The sequence below is a fragment of the Stegostoma tigrinum genome, chromosome 4 (genome assembly GCF_030684315.1).
Source record: "Stegostoma tigrinum isolate sSteTig4 chromosome 4, sSteTig4.hap1, whole genome shotgun sequence".
NCBI lineage: Eukaryota > Metazoa > Chordata > Chondrichthyes > Orectolobiformes > Stegostomatidae > Stegostoma > Stegostoma tigrinum.
The window spans coordinates 26,534,633-26,554,593 of record NC_081357.1 but is presented as its reverse complement, the minus strand read 5'-3'; the positions used below and the strand labels follow the sequence as shown (position 1 = coordinate 26,554,593).

At 42.4% G+C, this 19,961-nt stretch overlaps 1 protein-coding gene across 3 annotated transcripts in view; it reads left to right on the top strand.

The window, feature by feature from the left end:
• The window catches only part of armc2 (armadillo repeat containing 2), a 169,463-nt gene that overhangs the window by 93,840 nt on the left and 55,662 nt on the right, over positions 1–19,961 (top strand). The window lies entirely within an intron of this gene.

Here is a 19,961-nt window from a genome sequence, read left to right as displayed (position 1 = left end):
ACTTGAAAACTAGAGGGCCTGGGTTTAAGGTGAGATTGGAAAGATTTAAGAGGTAACAGAAGGACAACTTCTTCACATGGAATGGTGCGTGTATGAATGGGCTGCTAGAGAAAGTGGGTGAGGTAACTTCGCAACATTTGAAAAACATTTGGATAGGTACATGGATAGGGAGTATTTAGATGGATATGTACCACATGCGAGCAATTGGAACTAGCTGAATAGGCACCATGGTCAGCATGGACCAGTTGATGCTGGCAGGCATGTTTCCATGCTGTATTACTCTATGACTCTTTGTGTTTTTCTTTGAGGAATGAGCTTGATGGAGATTTTGCTTTAAAAAACACAGATTGTGGCCAACTGATTAAAATGTATCAAGATGAAGCTTGTATGTGTTTGTGTCAGGATATTTTCATCACAATCAAAACTCATCTATCCCATTTCATTTGCGTCACTTAAGCTATCTTACAACTCAGATATCTACTTTTCTGAAGAAGCATCCCGACCTGAAATGTCAAGCTTTCCTGCTCCTCTGATGCTGCTTGGCCTGCTGTGTTCATCCAGCTTCACACCGTGCTATCTCATATTCTCCAGCATCGGCCGTTCCTACTATCTCTGTATCAAATAGTTAATGCTCTTGTTTACAGAAACTCAGAATAATTATATCAGTATTTCTTCTGTCTTACTCAGTTAAAACTGAAACCTGATAAGGATTGAATATCCAGCCACTGTGAGTGTTTTTTATACTATAAGGAGCATATATATCTGCTTAAGTAGGAATAGAAATTCATCTGCTCTGATTTTTGAGCACAAGGGCTATGATTTATAACCTCCCTGTATCTGTTCCTATTGAGCTGGATGAGATGCAAAATTCTACCCACCATATCTGAATGATTGATTTTGACACTAGCTGATGCATCACAATGGTACCAGTGAGCTCTGCACACAGGAGGAGGCCTGGCAGTATCTTTACAGACCAGTTGGTAGAGGTAACCTGCTCCTTCTTCAGCACAGATTGTCTATCAAAGGGAGGTTACACAAAAAGATTAGTGCAATGGAAATTTTATACAAACTGAGCACCAAGGCTGACAGAAATGTTCAGAATTACTGCAGTGCTAGAGACATTTGTAGTACAGGTGGCAAGGAGGAGGGAACTATAGTTCTGGCCAGTAGTGGCTGCAACAATATTAATTTACCATTTATAATACTGTTGAATGTCACTGGAAGATGAATGGACTGTGTCTTGTGGAGGTTGTAATTTCCTGGCCCTTGCATGTTGCAAAAGAAAAACTAAAAGAAATTTTGTTATTTATCACTCATCAGCCCAAGACTGCACAATGACCAGGTCCAAGGGCAGTCACTGTCAGCTCACCACTGGAATTCATGTCTTTGTCCACACTTGGACCAAAGCTGCAGTGCAGTCTAGAACGCAGCGATTCAGACAGAACCCAAACTGAGTAACAAGGAGTGAATTATTTGTGAGTTAGTGCTGCTTAATATCGACCCCTTCTGTTAATGTATCATTGATTAAGGGCAGGATGGGAAAATAATTGGACGGATTAGATTTGTCTATGCTTTTTTTGAACAAAACATATTTGGAAATGTTCCTGTGGTATTTCCCCTGATGACCAACACACTGACACCCTGTAGTATTTGCCACCTCTATCAGTCTGTGGGTTTTAGGTAAGCATTGTTCGAAGTAGTTTGATGCCATCAATTCTCCTTTGTCTCTGGTTTGTCTTGGACCTATCTATTGAATAGTGTTACAGGATACATCACCATGAGGTATTTACAGAAGAGACACTTCTTAGCTAACAAGAAGGATTATTGCATGACATCAATGACTATGACTGCATTGTGTCAGTGACTCTGTAGGAAGTGGGAGGAATCGAAAGAGAAGTTGTTGAGGGTGAGGACGAGTTCGGCTAGGCGGATGAGGGTGTCGGTGGAGGGGGTGGCCATGGGCACCCGCATGGGCCCCAGCTATGCCTGCCTCTTTGTAGGTTACGTGGAACAGTCCCTCTTCCGCACCTACACAGGCCCCAAACCCCACCTCTTCCTCCATTACATTGATGACTGTATCGGCGCCGCCGCTTGCTCCCCAGAGGAGCTCAAACAGTTCATCCACTTCACCAACACCTTCCACCCCAACCTTCAGTTCACCTGGGCCATCTGCAGCACATCCCTCACCTTCCTGGACCTCTCAGTCTCCATCTCAGGCAACCAGCTTGTAACTGATGTCCATTTCAAGCCCACCAACTCCCACAGCTACCTAGAATACACCTCCTCCGACCCACCCTCCTGCAAAAATTCCATCCCCTATTCCCAATTCCTCCGCCTCCGCCGCATCTGCGCCCACGATGAGGCATTCCACTCCCGCACATCCCAGATGTCCAAGTTCTTCAAGGACCGCAACTTTCCCCCCACAGTGGTCGAGAACGCCCTTGACCGCATTTCCCGCAACACATCCCTCACACCCCGCCCCCGCCACAACCGCCCAAAGAGGATCCCCCTCGTTCTCACACTCCACCCCACCAACCTCCAGATACAACGCATCATCCTCCGATACTTCCGCCATCTACAATCCGACCCCACCACCCAAGACATTTTTCCATCCCCTCCCCTGTCTGCTTTCCGGAGAGACCACTCTCTCCGTGACTCCCTTGTTCGCTCCACACTGCCCTCCAACCCCACCACACCCGGCACCTTCCCCTGCAACCGCAGGAAATGCTACACTTGCCCCCACACCTCCTCCCTCACCCCTATCCCAGGCCCCAAGATGACATTCCACATTAAGCAGAGGTTCACCTGCACATCTGCCAATGTGGTATACTGCATCCACTGTACCCGGTGTGGCTCCCTCTACATTGGGGAAACCAAGCGGAGGCTTGGAGACCGCTTCGCAGAACACCTCCGCTCAGTTCGCAACAAACAACTGCACCTCCCAGTCGCAAACCATTTCCACTCCCCCTCCCATTCTTTAGATGACATATCCATCATGGGCCTCCTGCAGTGCCACAATGATGCCACCCGAAGGTTGCAGGAACAGCAACTCATATTCCGCCTGGGAACCCTGCAGCCTAATGGTATCAATGTGGACTTCACCAGTTTCAAAATCTCCCGTTCCCCAACTGCATCCCTAAACCAGCCCAGTTCGTCCCCTCCCCCCACTGCACCACACAACCAGCCCAGCTCTTCGCCCCCACCCACTGCATCCCAAAACCAGTCCAACCTGTCTCTGCCTCCCTAACCTGTTCTTCCTCTCACCCATCCCTTCCTCCCACCCCAAGCCGCACCCCCATCTACCTACTAACCTCATCCCACCTCCTTGACCTGCCCGTCTTCCCTGGACTGACCTATCCCCTCCCTACCTCCCCACCTATACTCTCTCCACCTATCTTCTTTACTCTCCATCTTCGGTCCGCCTCCCCCTCTCTCCCTATTTATTCCAGAACCCTCACCCCATCCCCCTCTCTGCTGAAGGGTCTAGGCCCGAAATGTCAGCTTTTGTGCTCCTGAGATGCTGCTTGGCCTGCTGTGTTCATCCAGCCTCACATTTTATTATCTTGGAATTCTCCAGCATCTGCAGTTCCCATTATCTCTGATACTATTCAGACTCTCAGTTGTGTTACTAAAAGATTGCTGCTCACATAACACTATCTCTGTCACTGGCAGAGATCGTTCTATCTTCAAAGACAGAGGATTGAACATTTCCACCAGTCCTATGACATTTATCCCAATATTGACAATGTTAAACAGCTCTTTTACGCTAATATTAAATGATTCAAGTGCTTAGATGTCTCTTTGAGTCTGAGAACCCAATGAAGTTTTCTACTGGTTGACACGTGACTGGTTGGTCAACAACATTAATTCCTGGACCATTGTTCTTTGGGAGGTTATCAATTTTCTCCAACTCTTCTGATGAAATTAGACATGCATGCTGACTTAAAAGCTAAATTGTTTGATTATGACCAATGTACATATCTTCACCTCTCATATGCTGTAGTGAAATGTGTACCATTCCATGCAGTCATCCCAACCCACCCCTTTACTCTTATTATTGCAGAATGTAACTGCTGTTTCTTTAGTCATGGTAACTGGTCTGATAGGACAGTAATTCTTGCTCCTGATTATTTTAAAATTTATTTTATATTCTTCTTGAATGGAATGTGGGCATATTGCCCATTCTTAGTTTCCCTTAAGAAGGTGGTGGTGAGTTGCCTTCCTGAACTGTTGCAGGTAATTTGTTATAGGTGCATCCACAATGCCATGAGGAAGGTAGTTCCAGGATTTGATTCAGAGACACCGAAAGAACAGCAGTATATTTCCAAGGGTAGATAATGAGTGGCTTGAATGGGAATTTGCAGGTGGTTGTGTTCCTATGTATCTGCTGCAGTTGTTCTTCCAACTGGTAGTGGTTGTGGGTTTTGAAGGTGCTGTTGAAAGAGTCTTGGTGAATTTCTGCAATGCATCTTATCGATGTTATACATACTGATACTGAGTTTTTGTGGTGGACTAACCAAATGTTGTAGTGCCAATCAAACAGGCAGCTTTGTTCTCAATGTTTTTTTAAATGTAATTGGCATGGCAGTTATCCAGGCAAGTGGAAAGTATTCCATCACACTCCTGACTTGTGCCTTGTAGATGGTAGACAGACTTTAGGGAGTCAAGTGAGTTACCTGGAAGATTCCTAGCTTCTATCTTACTGTTGTGGTCATAGCCTTTACATGGCTAGTCCAAGTTAGTTTCTGGTCAATGTAACCTGCCAGGATGTTGATAGTGGGATATTAAGTGAGAGTGATAATGATACCATTGAATGTCAGGGGCAATATTTACATTCTTCTTTGTTGAAGATGTTCATTGCTTGATGTTTGTGAGACATGGACGCTACTTGCCACATGTCCGCTCAAGCCTGGAAATTGTCCAGAATTTGTTGCATTTGGACATGAGCAGCTTCATTATCTCAGGAGTCGTGAATCGTGCTGAACATTGTGCAAACATTAGCAAACATCCCTACTTCTGACTTAATGATGAAGGTAAGGCCATTTCAGCTGGAAATGGTTGGGCCTAGGACAATTAGAAGAACTTCCGCAGAGATGTTCTACAGCTGAGATGACTGACCTTCAACAACCACCAACTAGCCTCCTTTGTACAAGGATAGACTCCAACCATCTTGCTCCTGAATCAACCACAAAACCAACAGGATGTCTATTTACATAGACAAGTTCTATCTCTTCTGGTTTGTCTGAATTAGCTAATTCCCCAGTAATGCCCTGGCTATCTCTTCAGATGGAGACATCATGTCAAATGAAGATATCTCTTCTAATAGTAGTGGGTATGCTTCTGTTTAAACCTATTTTATGTATTTGAACACGATTACTTTCACTATTCTGATCTCAGCACATTACCTGAAGTATGAACATCTGAACAAAGAACATTTACCCTCTGTCATGCCATTGAATTAAATGATGGCTGATCTGATTTTAGTCTCAACTCCACTCCCCTACGTATCTCAGAATTTTCATCCCCACGGTCATCAAGAATCCGTCTACCTCTGCCTTAAAAACATTTAAAGATTTTGCATCCACTGCCTTTGAGGAAGGGAATTCCAAAAACTCATAAGCCTCTGAGGTAAAACAAAAGCAATTTTGGACATTGTCTATGTTTGCAAGCCTTATTGTCTTTAGCACTGACAATGATTTTTAGATCAAGGATTTGGTTTGTTTTATGTGATGGTTGTTACGTGCTTCCCTAGTGTGTCATACCTCATACAGTTAATAGAGTCTGGCCATCAAGATAGTGTTGGTCTTCTCCTCTCGGGGACTGTCCATGAGTCTTCCTAGTTTCTGCTTCCAGCATGATTTTAGTAACTTCCACCAAACTTAAATCTTTTTTGTACTGCAAGAAATTTGTCAAAGTTTTAACCAAGGATTCCAATAACAATTCTGCTGTGGGTGGGGAGGGGTGGTTGGTGGGGTGGGTGAGCTCAACTGCATGGAAAATTACAGGAAAAGTTAAAGTTGGGGACAGCTGAGCAGAATTTGTTAAGTTTGCAGAACAAATAATTGAACAGACAGTATGGAAATGCTGAGGAATCTAATTTCAGGCACAGCAGCTAAGGATCAGAGCTGGGCATTAAATATCCAAGGATGTACAACCTTTTGAAAGGACAGGTGGATGGGTGAAGGGTTGCCATGTTAATAAGAAATGAAATTAAAACAATAGCAAGTAGTGGTATGGAATCTGTGTGGGTAGAGAGAAGGAACTGCAAAGGAAAAAAGACTCTGATGGGAGATATATACAGGTGTCCGAGCAGTATTCAGAATGTGGGACAGAAAACAAACTAGGAGGTAGAAAAAGCATGTAAGAAAGGCACTATTACAATAATCATGGGGTCTTCAATATGCAGATGGACTGGGAAAACCAGGTTGGTAGCGGATCCCGAGAAAAAGAATTTTCCACTAATTTGTAGAGGTCATTAACGAAATTGTCTATAGATTCACTTGGAAGCTGAACTCTTTTGTTAAATTTTGCTTGGTCAAGAATCTTTTCTGTTCTTTAAGTAATTATTGAAAGCTTTCAGGACATTTTCAGAAGTGCCTGTATTGTTTTTAAGGCTTTGTCTGCCAATAATATCATCCACAATCAAACCCACAACTAATACTGTATTCACTTGCTCAGTGTCTGCGCCAATGTTTAATTTTGAGGTCATGCTGCATCTTAAGATATGTCACCTCCATGAGATCCCATCTTACATACTGAATAGTTCTTCTCTGACCTTGAATTGAAGAGGAATTATTTCTTTTTCAATTTCACCTCAATATCCTGACTAATCTTATTATTATAATAGTATTTTAAATCTGTATTAATACCATATTACCTGTAATCTGCTTTTCTAAAATCTGTATTCTTGCATTCATCAATGAATTACTGTAGGGTTTGACAGACTCTGTAATACAGAACTGTTGCAGTTTTATTTTCAAATGTGTCATTCTTTTCAACTCTGTACGTTAATAATGTTCTTCAATAAAACATCAATTGTACTATTAGCCATTCTTTAGTAATTTACTGCTTTCAAACTTTTAAAATCTGTTTATTTTCCCACTTTTTCAGGGTGTTCCCTTTTTTTTAAATAAACAAACCTGTTTCTTCTATTATTTTCCCACATTTTTCTGTTTCTATGGTAGAGAGTTTCTCCACTTCTTTGGAGATAATATGCACTTTACCTGCCTTTCATGGTCTGAAACATAATGCACTTCCCTCTACACAAAGTTTCAATAGTGTCCTCTGGCTGTGGCTTGTAGAAATCTTCCTGCCAAAATTGCAGCTTAATTACACCTCTGGAGCAAGTGAGACTTAAACCCAGGCCTCCTGGTCTAGCGGGAGCACTACTACAGCACTATAAGAGCCCTTAACCAGACTGTTTCATTAGATTGCTTTAAATGTGCTTGTTTCGGCTTCAAATTCTTTTACTAATTCTGTAGTCCTTCCTAATTCCTAATTTCTGCCACAGCTCTTGCAACTACGTGTAGAGCTTATCAATGAAAGAGATGCTTGTTGTGAAAGGTGAGAGCACTCTTTTAAACTCCCTTGCCTTCCTTTTCTGATTTTTTATAACATTTTTATTGAAGTCATTCCCTTTTCACTTAGCAATCTCTGGCTTTACATCTTGGAATCTGCAGTTGATCTTAGAACCTCCTTCATTATGGCCTGCCTATTTTCTAAACATAATTGGCTTTTCATAGCCCACGCTCCTGCTTCAGTGCTTTTTACCAGCTTCTGAAAGAGCCTTTGGAGCACTGAACATGACTTCATGCTTCTCTACAGCTTTGTCAGTAACCATGTTTCAACTGCTGACTGAGTTTTCTTCAAACAGTAATGTTCTTAAAGCCTTCTTTGGGTCTTATTGATTTCTTCTTTTCATGGTTAGGGTCATATCTGCAACCATGTGATATTTTCTCAGATGACCAGTACTGCCACCTTGTCGTGGTTGTCACCACTGCTAATACAAGTTACTTGCACAAAGGTAGTTTAACATAGTGGCTGCCACCAATCATAGAATCATAGAATTTTACAGGACAGAAGAAGCCCATTCAACCCAGTGTGTCTGTACACAGATAGTCCCTTTCCCTAGCTCCAACTCCTTAGTCCTCCAAAATCCTTCATTTCTCTTTTAAAACCTCCGATGGATTCCACCTCCACCACTCTCCCACATAGCACATTTTAAATCCTAACAACTTGCTGAGCAAAGAAATTTATCCTCATTTTGCTCCTAGCTGTCTTGCTGACAATCTTGAAATTGTGATCACTAGTTAATGATATACTAACTGGCGAAAACAGAATGTCCATCTAGTCGCGAACCATTTCAACTCCCCCTCCCATTCCTCAGACGACATGTCCATCCTGGGCCTCCTGCAGTGCCATAATGATGCCACCTGTAGGTTGCAGGAACAACAACTCATATTCCGCTTGGGAACCCTGCAGCCCAATGGCATCTATGTGGATTTCATCAGCTTCAAATTCTCTCCTCACCCCACTGCATCCCAAAACCAGCCCAGCTCGTCCCAGCCTGCCTAACCTGTTCATTCTCTCACCTATCCCCTCCTCCCACCTCAAGCTGCACCTCCATCTCCTACCTACTAACCTCATCCCATCCCCTTGACCTGTCCGTCCTCCCCGGACTGACCTATCCCCTCCCTACCTCTCCATCCATACTCTCCACCTATCTTCTCCTCTATCCATCTTCAGTCCGCCTCTCCCTCTCTCCCTATTTATTTCAGAATCCTCTCCCCATCCCCCTCTCTTTTGAAGGGTCTTGGCCCGAAACGTCAGCTTTTGTGCTTCTAAGATGCTGCTTGGCCTGCTGTGTTCATCCAGCTCCACACTTTGTTATCTTGGATTCTCCTGCACCTGCAGTTCCTATTATCTCTGTCCATCTTTACCCTGTCAGAATTGTTCATAACTCTGAACATCTCAATGAGGTCTTAATCTTCTCCACTCCAAGGAGAATAATCCCAATTTCTATAATCGTTCCTTGTATCTAAAATCTCTAATCTCTAGAATCATTCAAGTAAATCTCCTTTGTACTTTCTCCAGAGCTTTAACATCCTTCCTTGAATAAAGTAGCCAGAACTGAACACAATACTCTAACTGTGGTCTGACCAATGATTTGTAGAGGTATAGCATCACTTCCTTCCTCCTTTGTCTTTGCTTTGCCTTGGGCCTATGAAAATTGGTGGAGGATGATGTTCTTAGATAACAAGACGGACTAATTCATGATAGCAATAAGTACAACAATGTTCTAGTTAGGCATAGTTACAAGGAACTTAAGGAGCTAGTACATTTTAGAACCCATTGCGTCTAGCCACAGACTGTGTGATATCAGTAGAATGGGGTGGACCCAATTAAATATGAACATTAACTCAATCAGAAATAGGTTTTGCATTATGAGGTGGATGTTAGAGTTACAAGAGTATCACAACAAGCTAATTCTGGAGCACACATCTTCAGCACTACAATTGGGATGTTGTCAGAATCCACAGCCTTTCCTGTATACAGTGCACTTCACTGTTCCACTGATAACATGTGGAATGAATTGGATTGCCTGAAGACTTTCTTTGTGATGCTGGTGGCCTCAGGGAAATGCCGAGTTCCATTTTCTGCTTGACCTTTCTGATTAAAGATGGTTACAAGTGTATTTCGGTGTTGTCATTGCACATTTGCTAGTCTTTTCCATTATTAAGGATGGGGCAGTTCATGGTGTCTCTTTTTCCAGTTAGGTTTTTTTTTTGTACACCATACATTCATTATTGGATGTGAGCGGACTGTGGAGCTTTGATTTGATCTTTCAATTGCGCAGGCATTTAGCTCTGTTTACAACATTGTGCTTCCACTGGCTTACATACATGTTGAGCTATGTTTCTAGCTTCACCTGGTTGGTATCTCATTTTTATAGGCCTAGTGGTACTCCTTGCGTACAGTCACGTATGACAGATTTTTTTGCCTAAAGGACATTAGAAAAGTAGATAGGTTTTTATGATAAATCAGGAGTTGCCACTATTACTGATATTATGCTTTATATTCTGCATATATTTAAGGAGCAATTTAAATGCACTTAATTCAAGCTTGTGGATTATTAGCATAGAAACATAGTCACAATGCTACATTTATTAATGTACCTTGACATTTTTCACATTTCATTCTCAAAAGACAGGCTAATCTGAAAAGGCAAAATTTCTTGCTCATCTGTACTTAACCTGTGTAGCTTAGTAGACAACCTTACATAGTATTTAATTTTACAACAGAATGACTTAGAGTCTTGGAGTCCGAGAGATATACAGCACAGAAACAGACCCTTCAGTCCAACTTGTCCATGCCAACCAGATATCCTAAATACCAGCATTTGGCCCATATCCCTCTAAACCTTTCCTATTCATATACCTTTTAAATGTTGTCATTGTGCCAGCCTCCACCACTTCCTCTGGCGTGTTGGGTCAATTTTAGAAGGCACAAAACATCAAATTAACAGTATAGATAGAGTAGCAAACTTCTGGTTGAACTCAATTTCTGGAGATTTTTTATGAACCCAAAACATTAATTCTGCTTTCTCTCCACAGATGTCCAAGATCTGCTGAGGTTTTCCAGTAGTAATTCCTGATTTTGTTTCTGATTTCCAGCACCCACAGTTCTTTTTTCCCTTTTGTCCATCTTTTAAAGTGTTAAACAAAGTCATTCAATGAATATTATGCATAATCAGATTTTTTTTAAACCCGGATTGCTCACATCAATTAATCTTTAATTGCTGTATATTCTAGGACAATCCTAGTAGTTAAAGTCTGTGGAGTTCCCTTTCATTGAAGAACGTTGGTGAACCAACATGACACAATCAAAACTTTTTTTCTCAGTGCCAGCTCACAAATTACCAGCATTATTGAATTCAGTTTCCTCCCTTCCCATAGTGGAATTTTGTGTTCTAAACTCAGTACTATAACTACCATTCAGCTTTATCCATAATGATGAAAATACTGTTTAAAATTTTGATTTTTTTAATTCCATACCACTAGCCTGCAGGTTTAAAAATGATTGTAAATGTACATGTACAATTGTTGATCCACTCCCTAAAAAGTAATAAAGTTGAAAATTGGGACAGAAATCCAACATATATTTAGATAAGATTAACTATTCATACTTCTATTTTCTAAGCATTTGCCATCAACAAAGTAGTTATAATACTGTAGAAAATCATAGCACTTAAAAATGTCAATTCACAAAAATAAGTGCTAAATGATCGATTTAAATTAGAAGAATTTGATAGAATTGTTTTTCCTTTGGGACTTCTAAGGAAAATGGTTGGGCCAAGTGATTTATTATGGTATCTTATCCTGCAACAAATGCTATTAGTTTCTGTGCTTAAATATGATATTTTGCTGTTGAAGAACTAGAAGTTACATTGGGAGGTAATGACTGCATCTGAGCAATAAGTATTCATTTACATTCTTAAACCATCTTAATTCTTCTTCAAAGTTGAAATACACTACTAAATTCTCCTTTAAAGCATAAGTGAATTGACGGGAAAGAAGTCACAAAATGAAATTTAAGCAGCATGTTCAAACTGTTCAATATCAAGCTGAAAAACGTAAAATATTTTTTTGTTTGTGTGAAGTATATCACGCAAATTTTTGGATTGTTTCAGATGCCATTTGGACACTATTGATGCAAGATGGTATGATTGATGGGGTTGCGTAGATAGTAGGTTGATCTTTACACTATTATGTTTTGGAGCTGCTCCCACATTGTGTGACCTTCCTCCTCCTCTTAAGAGAAGTCAGTTTGATTCAATTGATAGTACTCTTCCATGTGAATCAGAAAGTTGTTTATTTGAGATTCACACAGGCTTTCAGCCAATAGTTTAGACTAAAATTCCAATGAAAGAGCTCTGTATTTTTAGGGTTTCTGTCATACAAGTGAGATATTAAACAAACCAAGGTTTCATATGTTTGTACATGAAGTGATCCCTAGCACAATTTAAAGAAGAACAGGAAGTTTGTCCCAAATGTCAGTCTACACCCTTCCCTTAACTAACACCATTAACAAAACATTAACATTCACCACATTATTGCTACTGCGTTTTTGTTTGCTCAGTTTGACCACCATGCTTGCATCTGTAATTCACTTTAACCAATTGATCTAGTGCTTTGAGACAAAAAGGTGCTTTATGAGAGCACGTTTGTATTTTTGGTAAGCTAACCTGTTGTGAACATGAAAAGGGGCCACCTTGTTTGGATTTCAAATTGCTTGATTTGTAAACTTGAGGAACACGCTGTTCTCACTTATGTGATTTATTGACTTGAGGTAATAATTTTCTGTTAAGGCCTGAATGTGATATAAACAGAGAAATTGCTGGCTGCTTTCCAGTAGGTTGTTAGGAGAGATGATATTTGGGCATGGCTACATACTGCCAATAAATACATGAGTCAGCGTTTACTGTTCTTGTTTACGCTGCAGCTAGTTTAGATTGGAATTGCAACAGATGGTGAACATCTATTGCTGGATAAATATTACAACTTAAAAATTGAAAGACTTGTGCTTCTGCGAGGGGATGAGTATTTCCAATTATAGAATCATAGCTTGAGTTCACTATTTTTTACCCGTGCTCAGGAACATGCACATTTACAACAATCCACTAAGTTGACGTTTTCCTTCCTATTTCAAACATCGGCTAATCCCTGATTACCATCTGCACCTGCAAATAACCTTTGACCGAGGCATGTGACTAGTTTAATGCTTAATTGGATGCTGAGAGACCATTTGGTATGTAATTAATGATGTAACCATACAAAACCGCCCACCAGCAGAAGCCCAACTGGACTTCAAACAGTCAGAACAAGTTACTTTATCATCGAAAAATGCAGCAAGTGGACTATGAGTTGCAGGGTATTCTGATGGAGGTAGACACCCTCGCCTGTTCGACTGAGCTTGGGTAACACCATTTCAGTAAAGGCAATTGCATAGCCTCACTCAGGACATACCTTGAACAGGGGGACACCAGATCAGTCCACAGCAAAAGCCTAATAGAAAACCAAGCCTCGGCCAAATGGTTAATATTTTCTTCAGGATCCAGCCAGCAAGCTATTGTAGTTACTGAGATAATGGGAACTGCAGATGCTGGAGAATCTCTGCTTAGGAACCCTGCAGCCCGATGGTATCAATGTGGACTTCACAAGCTTCAAAATCTCCCCTTCCCCCACCGCATCCCAAAACCAGCCCAGTTCGTCTCCTCCCCACACTGCATCACACAACCAGCCCAGCCTGTCTCCGCCTCCCTAACCTGTTCTTCCTCTCACCCATCCCTTCCACCCACCCCAAGCCACACCTCCATTTCCTACCTACTAACCTCATCCCACCTCCTTGACCTGTCTGTCTTCCCTGGACTGACCTATCCCCTCCCTACCTCCCCACCTATACTCTCCTCTCCACCTATCTTCTTTTCTCTCCATCTTCGGGCCGCCTCCCCCTCTCTCCCTATTTATTCCAGAAACCTCTCCCCATCCCCCTCTCTGATGAAGGGTCTAGGCCCGAAATGTCAGCTTTTGTGCTCCTGAGATGCTGCTTGGCCTGCTGTGTTCATCCAGCTTCACACTTTGTTATATTGTAGTTGCTGCCGATTTGCAGACTTGAGACAGCAAAAGAATCCCACCAGATCTAAATTGAGTAGGAAAATTCATTGGACAGTGCACACCCTGGAAGGTTCGCCCAATCTGGGTTGAAACAGTTAACTTGCTCAGCAACATCCAAATCAGAACCAATCAAAATAAACATCTGCATAAATAATCACCCGAATCTAATATAGGTCAATACCAACGTGGCTTAAGTTTAAGCTTGAGTTAGACATTGGCCAGAATGAGACCCTATATCAGGGAACCTTTACTGATTACGGGTACAACTTTAGTTCTGATCTCTTACGAGAAGCAGCTGGTTCATTTACCACTGATTATAGTAAAAGGCTCAGGCCCACGTTTGATGGGACGAAATTGGTTGGGGAAGATTCACCTTTATTGTCTCAACATTTTTTAATTAGAAAATGTCTGTCTGAGTGAAGCCCTAATTTAATACCCCGAAGTTTTTCAGGAAGATCTCAGGACTATCAAAGGTGCCAAGGCCACCTTGTATATTGATCAGGAAGCAATTGCACGATTCTGCAAGGCCTGCCCAGTGCCGTTTGACTTACAGGCAAAAATAGAGGAAGAAATCAGAAGGCTAGAAATCGAAGGAATCATCAAATCAGTCCAGTTTGCGGAATGGGCAGCACTGGCCGTACGGATTGTGAAGCCCAATGGGTTGGTTTGCCTTCGTAGGGATCCCTCGCATTGAGGATTTATACACAAAGCTGACAAGGGGGCTGTCCTTCATGAAGCTGAACATGAGCTATGCATACTTGCAATTGCAGTTGGATGAAGATTTCCAAAAGTATATGACAATTAATTCTCTACAGGGTTTGCACCAATATACGAGACTGCCATTTGGGGTATGATCAGCTTATGCCATTTTTCAGTGGATGATGTAAAACATTTTACAAGCTCTGCCTTGGGTTGCCATTTATCTCGATGACATACTAATAACAGGGAAGACCAGTAAGGAGCACTTAGAGAATTTGAACATAGTCCTTAAACATTTCTCTCAGGTGGCTATACGTCTTAGAAGGAAAAAAACATGTGTTCCAGGCACGTCCAACTGACCTACTAGGGCTACAAAGTCAATAACATAGAACATAGAACAGTGTAGCACAATACAGGCCCTTCGGCCCGCATTGTTGTGCTGTACTTTTACCCTAAACCTAAGGTCTATCTCACCTCCAGCCCTATCTTATACATCATTCATATGCCTATCTAATAGGGTCCTAATGAGGCCGACTCCACTACCCTCTCTGGCAAGGCATTCCATGCCCTGACCAATCTCTGCGTAAAGAACCTACCTCTGATATCTCCCCTATACCTACCTCCACTCACTGTAAAACTATAACCCCTCATGATAGCCACCTCCACCCTAGGAAAAAGTCTCTGGCTGTCCACTCTATCTATACCTCTGATTATTTTGTACACCTCTATCAAGTCACCTCTCATCCTTCGTCGTTCTGAAGAGATAAGCCTTAGCGCTCTCAACCTTTCCTTGTAAGATGTTCCCTCCATTCCACGCAACATTCTGGTAAATCTCCTCTGCACCTTTTTCAACGCTTCCACATCTTTCTTGTAATGAGGTGACCAGAATAGGACACAATATTCCAGATGTGGATGAACCAGTGTTTTGTATAGCTGGAGCACAACCTGACAGCTCTTGAACTCACTCTCTCTATTAATGAAAACGAACACACCATAACGCCTTCTTAACAACTCTGTCCACCTGGGTGGCAGTTTTCAGGGGACTGTGGACATGAACCCCAAATCCATCTGCCACTTCTCAACTCAGCTCTGCATCTTATCAACTTCCCCTTTGTAACCTAGAACAGCCCCCCACACTACCTACAATTGACCCACCTTTGTATCATCCACAAATTTAATAATCTACCCTTCCACTTCTACATCCAAATCATTTACAAAAATCACAAATAGAAGAGGACCCAGAACTGATCCTTGTGGTACACTATTTGTAACTGAGCACCATGTTGAGTATTTCCCATCTGCTACCACTGTTTGTCTTCTAAGAGTCAACCGATTCTGAATTCAAACTGACACGGAGACGGTTTAAGGAACAGTTGTTGGGAGTGATGAGTAAATATGTCCCTCTGAGACAGGCAAGAAGGGGTAAGATTAAGGAACCTTGGATGACGAGAGCGGTGGAGCTTCTAGTGAAAAGGAAGAAGGTAGCTTACATAAGGTGGAGGAAGCTAGGGTCAAGTTCAGCTAGAGAGAATTACATGCAGGCAAGGAAGGAGCTCAAAAATGATCTGAGGAGAGCCAGGAGGGGGCACGAGAAAGGCTTGGCAGAAGGAATCCGGGAAAACACAAAGGCATTTTACATTTATGTGAGGAATAAGAGAATGATCAAAGAAAGAGTAGGGCCGATCAGGGATAGCATAGGGAACTTGTGTGTGGAGCCTGAGGAGGTAGGGGAAGCCCTAAATGAGTTTTTTGCTTCTGTCTTTACGAAAGAAACGAACTTTGTAGTGAATGAAACCTTTGAAGAGCAGGTGTGCATGCTGGAATGGATTGAGATAGACGAAGCTGATGTGCTGAAAATTTTGTCAAACATCAAGATTGACAAGTCGCCAGGCCCGGATCAGATTTGTCCTCGGCTGCTTTGGGAAGCGAGAAATGCAATTGCTTCGCCACTTGCGAAGAACTTTGCATCCTCGCTCTCCACTGGAGTCGTACCTGAGGACTGGAGAGAGGCAAATGTAATTCCTCTCTTCAAGAAAGGAAATAGGGAAATCCCCGGCAATTATAGACCAGTAAGTCTCACGTCTGTCGTCTGCAAGGTGTTAGAAAGGATTCTGAGGGATAAGATTTATGACCATCTGGAAGAGCATGGCTTGATCAAATACCGTCAACACGGCTTTGTGAGGGGTAGGTCATGCCTTACAAACCTTATCGAATTTTTTGAGGATGTGACTAGAAACGTTGATGAGGGTCGAGCTGTGGATGTGGTGTATATGGACTTCAGTAAGGCATTTGATAAGGTTCCCCATGGTAGGCTCATTCAGAAGGTCAGGAGGAATGGGATACAGGGAAACTTAGCTGCTTGGATACAGAATTGGCTGGCCAACAGAAGACAGCGAGTGGTAGTAGAAGGAAAATATTCTGCCTGGAAGTCAGTGGTGAGTGGAGTTCCACAGGGCTCTGTCCTTGGGCCTCTACTGTTTGTAATTTTTATTAATGACTTGGACGAGGGGATTGAAGGATGGGTCAGCAAGTTTGCAGACGACACAAAGGTCGGAGGTGTCGTTGACAGTGTAGAGGGCTGTTGTAGGCTGCAGTGGGACATTGACAGGATGCAGAGATGGGCTGAGAGGTGGCAGATGGAGTTCAACCTGGATAAATGCGAGGTGATGCATTTTGGAAGGTCGAATTTGAAAGCTGAGTACAGGATTAAGGATAGGATTCTTGGCCGCGTGGAGGAACAGAAGGATCTTGGTGTGCAGATACATAGATCCCTTAAAATGGCCACCCAAGTGGACAGGGTTGTTAAGAAAGCATATGGTGTTTTGGCTTTCATTAACAGGGGGATTGAGTTTAAGAATCGTGAGATCTTGTTGCAGCTCTATAAAACTTTGGTTAGACCGCACTTGGAATACTGCGTCCAGTTCTGGTCGCCGTATTATAGGAAAGATGTGGATGCTTTGGAGAGGGTTCAGAGGAGGTTTACCAGGATGCTGCCTGGACTGGAGGGCTTATCTTATGAAGAGAGGTTGACTGAGCTCGGTCTCTTTTCATTGGAGAAAAGGAGGAGGAGAGGGGACCTAATTGAGGTATACAAGATAATGAGCGGCATAGATAGAGTTGATAGCCAGAGACTATTTCCCAGGGCAGAAATGGCTAGCACGAGGGGTCATAGTTTTAAGCTGGTTGGTGGAAAGTATAGAGGGGATGTCAGAGGCAGGTTCTTTACGCAGAGAGTTGTGAGAGCATGGAATGCGTTGCCAGCAGCAGTTGTGGAAGCAAGGTCATTGGGGTCACTTAAGAGAATGCTGGACATGTATATGGTCACAGAAATTTAAGGGTGCATACATGAGGATCAACGGTCGGCACAACATTGTGGGCTGAAGGGCCTGTTCTGTGCTGTACTGTTCTATGTTCTATGTTCTATTTCCCCTCACCCCATACCTCCTTAGTTTCTGCATGAACCTCCCATGGGGAACCTTATCAAATGCCTCCAGGACACCCTGGTCTACACTTCCTTCATCCCCAACACCTCCCCACAGCCCTACAGCACTTTCCTCTATAACCGCTGAAGGTGCAACACCTGCCCATTTACCTCTTCCCTCCCTAGTATCCAAGGGCCCAAACATGCCTTCCAGGTGAAGCAAAACTTCACCTGCAATTCCCAGAATCTTCTGTACTGCATTGGCTGATCACAATGTGGTCTCCTCTACATTGGGGAAACAAAGTGTAGACTTGGCAACCGCTTCGTAGAACATCTACATTCTGCTCACAAAAAAGATCCTGAACTACCTGTTGCCTGCCACTTCAATGCACCCTGACCAACATCTCTGCCTCTGGCTTGCTGCAGTGTTCCAGTGTGGCCCAACGCAAGCTGGACGAACAACACCGCATTTTCCGCTTAGGGACCGTACAGCCCTCCAGACTCAATATTGAGTTCAATAATTTTAGAGCCTAAACTCTCCTATGTCCCAGTCCCCCAGCCCACACACCAGTCCTTGTTACCACATAGCCTGCCATTAGACCCCCCCCGTTGTTAGTCACTAACAGTCCCCAATAACAACTATTCACTCTCCCAGCCTGATCGTTAACAGCTCCTTTGTCTGTCCAACTGTCTTTCTCTCTCTTTGGGCTTTATCCTATTGTTTACTCCCTACCCCACCCATCTCCCTATTTTATGCATATGAGCTGACGTTTTCCCAGCCACCATCAGTTCTAAGGAAGGGTCACCGGACCCAAAACATTAACTCTGTTTTCTCCTTCACAGATGCTGCTAGACCTGCTGAGCTTTTCCAGCAAATTTGTTTTAGCCTTACTTAAATTCTTGTGTACTACATCCACTGGTCTACCTTCATCCACATGTCTGGTCACCTCTTCAAAGAATTCAATCAGGTATGTGAGGCATGATCTACCCCTCACAAATCAATGCTGACTATCACGAATCAAACCGTGCCTATCCAAGTGATCATAAATCCTATCTCTCAGAGGCACCACCATAGGGTGGGGGCAGAGGGCACCAGAAGGTATGGCTGAAGCAAAGAGAATCAAGGGCCACAAAAACGATTTTTTAAAATTTGCAGATCCGAGATATTGCAAAACCTGAATTAAAGCACAAATAGGACAAATTTGCAGCCCAGGCCCAATGGTGGAAAAACTTAGGAGACTTTAGTAAGGTCATAAAAAAGATGATAATTCCTTCATTAAAATGCATGAAAGTTGCAAGGCATTTATTGAAATCACAAAAAGTGGGAATCATCCAGAAAAAAAGTCCATAAATACCATGGGCCACTTGGTAAAACCAGGTGTGAGAAGGCAGAAATCCTCTATTTTGATGAGAAAACTTTCTACTACAGCAGCTCAAAACATCAACAATGCTATCACTATTGCCTTTTGAGCAAGGAAAATAAGTAATTACATTAAGAAGTCCTAGCATCAGAAATAATATTGCCAGGAAAATTTTAATTTCAGAGTTGGACCAAATAAAACACTGAAGTTGACATCTTGGAGAAAACAATTCTTAGAATACAGAATAGTTATCAAATTAGATACTTAATGAGATGCTGAACAAGCAAATATATTTCTATCTGAAGGTAAAATTGCCATAGTTCTACTTTATCTTAGGGCGTCCTTCTCATAAGGGAGAGATGACTGGTAGTGGTTTAACCTGAGGATCACCATGCCTCAGACAAGGCAAAACATTGAGAATGAGAGTCCTTCATGAGAAATTCAGCTGATGTGAGAATTAAACCCGCACTGTTGCCCTCACTTTGCAGTGCAAGCTAGGCATCCAAGCAACTGAGCTAATCAACTGCCAATTTTAAATAATTGGGAATATGGCTGACCGTGTTATAGCTTAAAGAACAATAAAACAGGCAACATACCCTTGAAGAAGCACTGAGAGCTTTACTTTAAGCTCAGAACAGATAAAAATTTTGAAAGAGCAACTTTTATTAGAAGAGTTCAACATCGAGGGGATCAATAGATAATTTTATTAATTATCTCCAGATGAATGGAAAAATTCAGATACAGTGATTTAAAGGCAGAATTAAGCGTCACAATTGCTGATGAATCCTTATCAGATTTATTACAGGC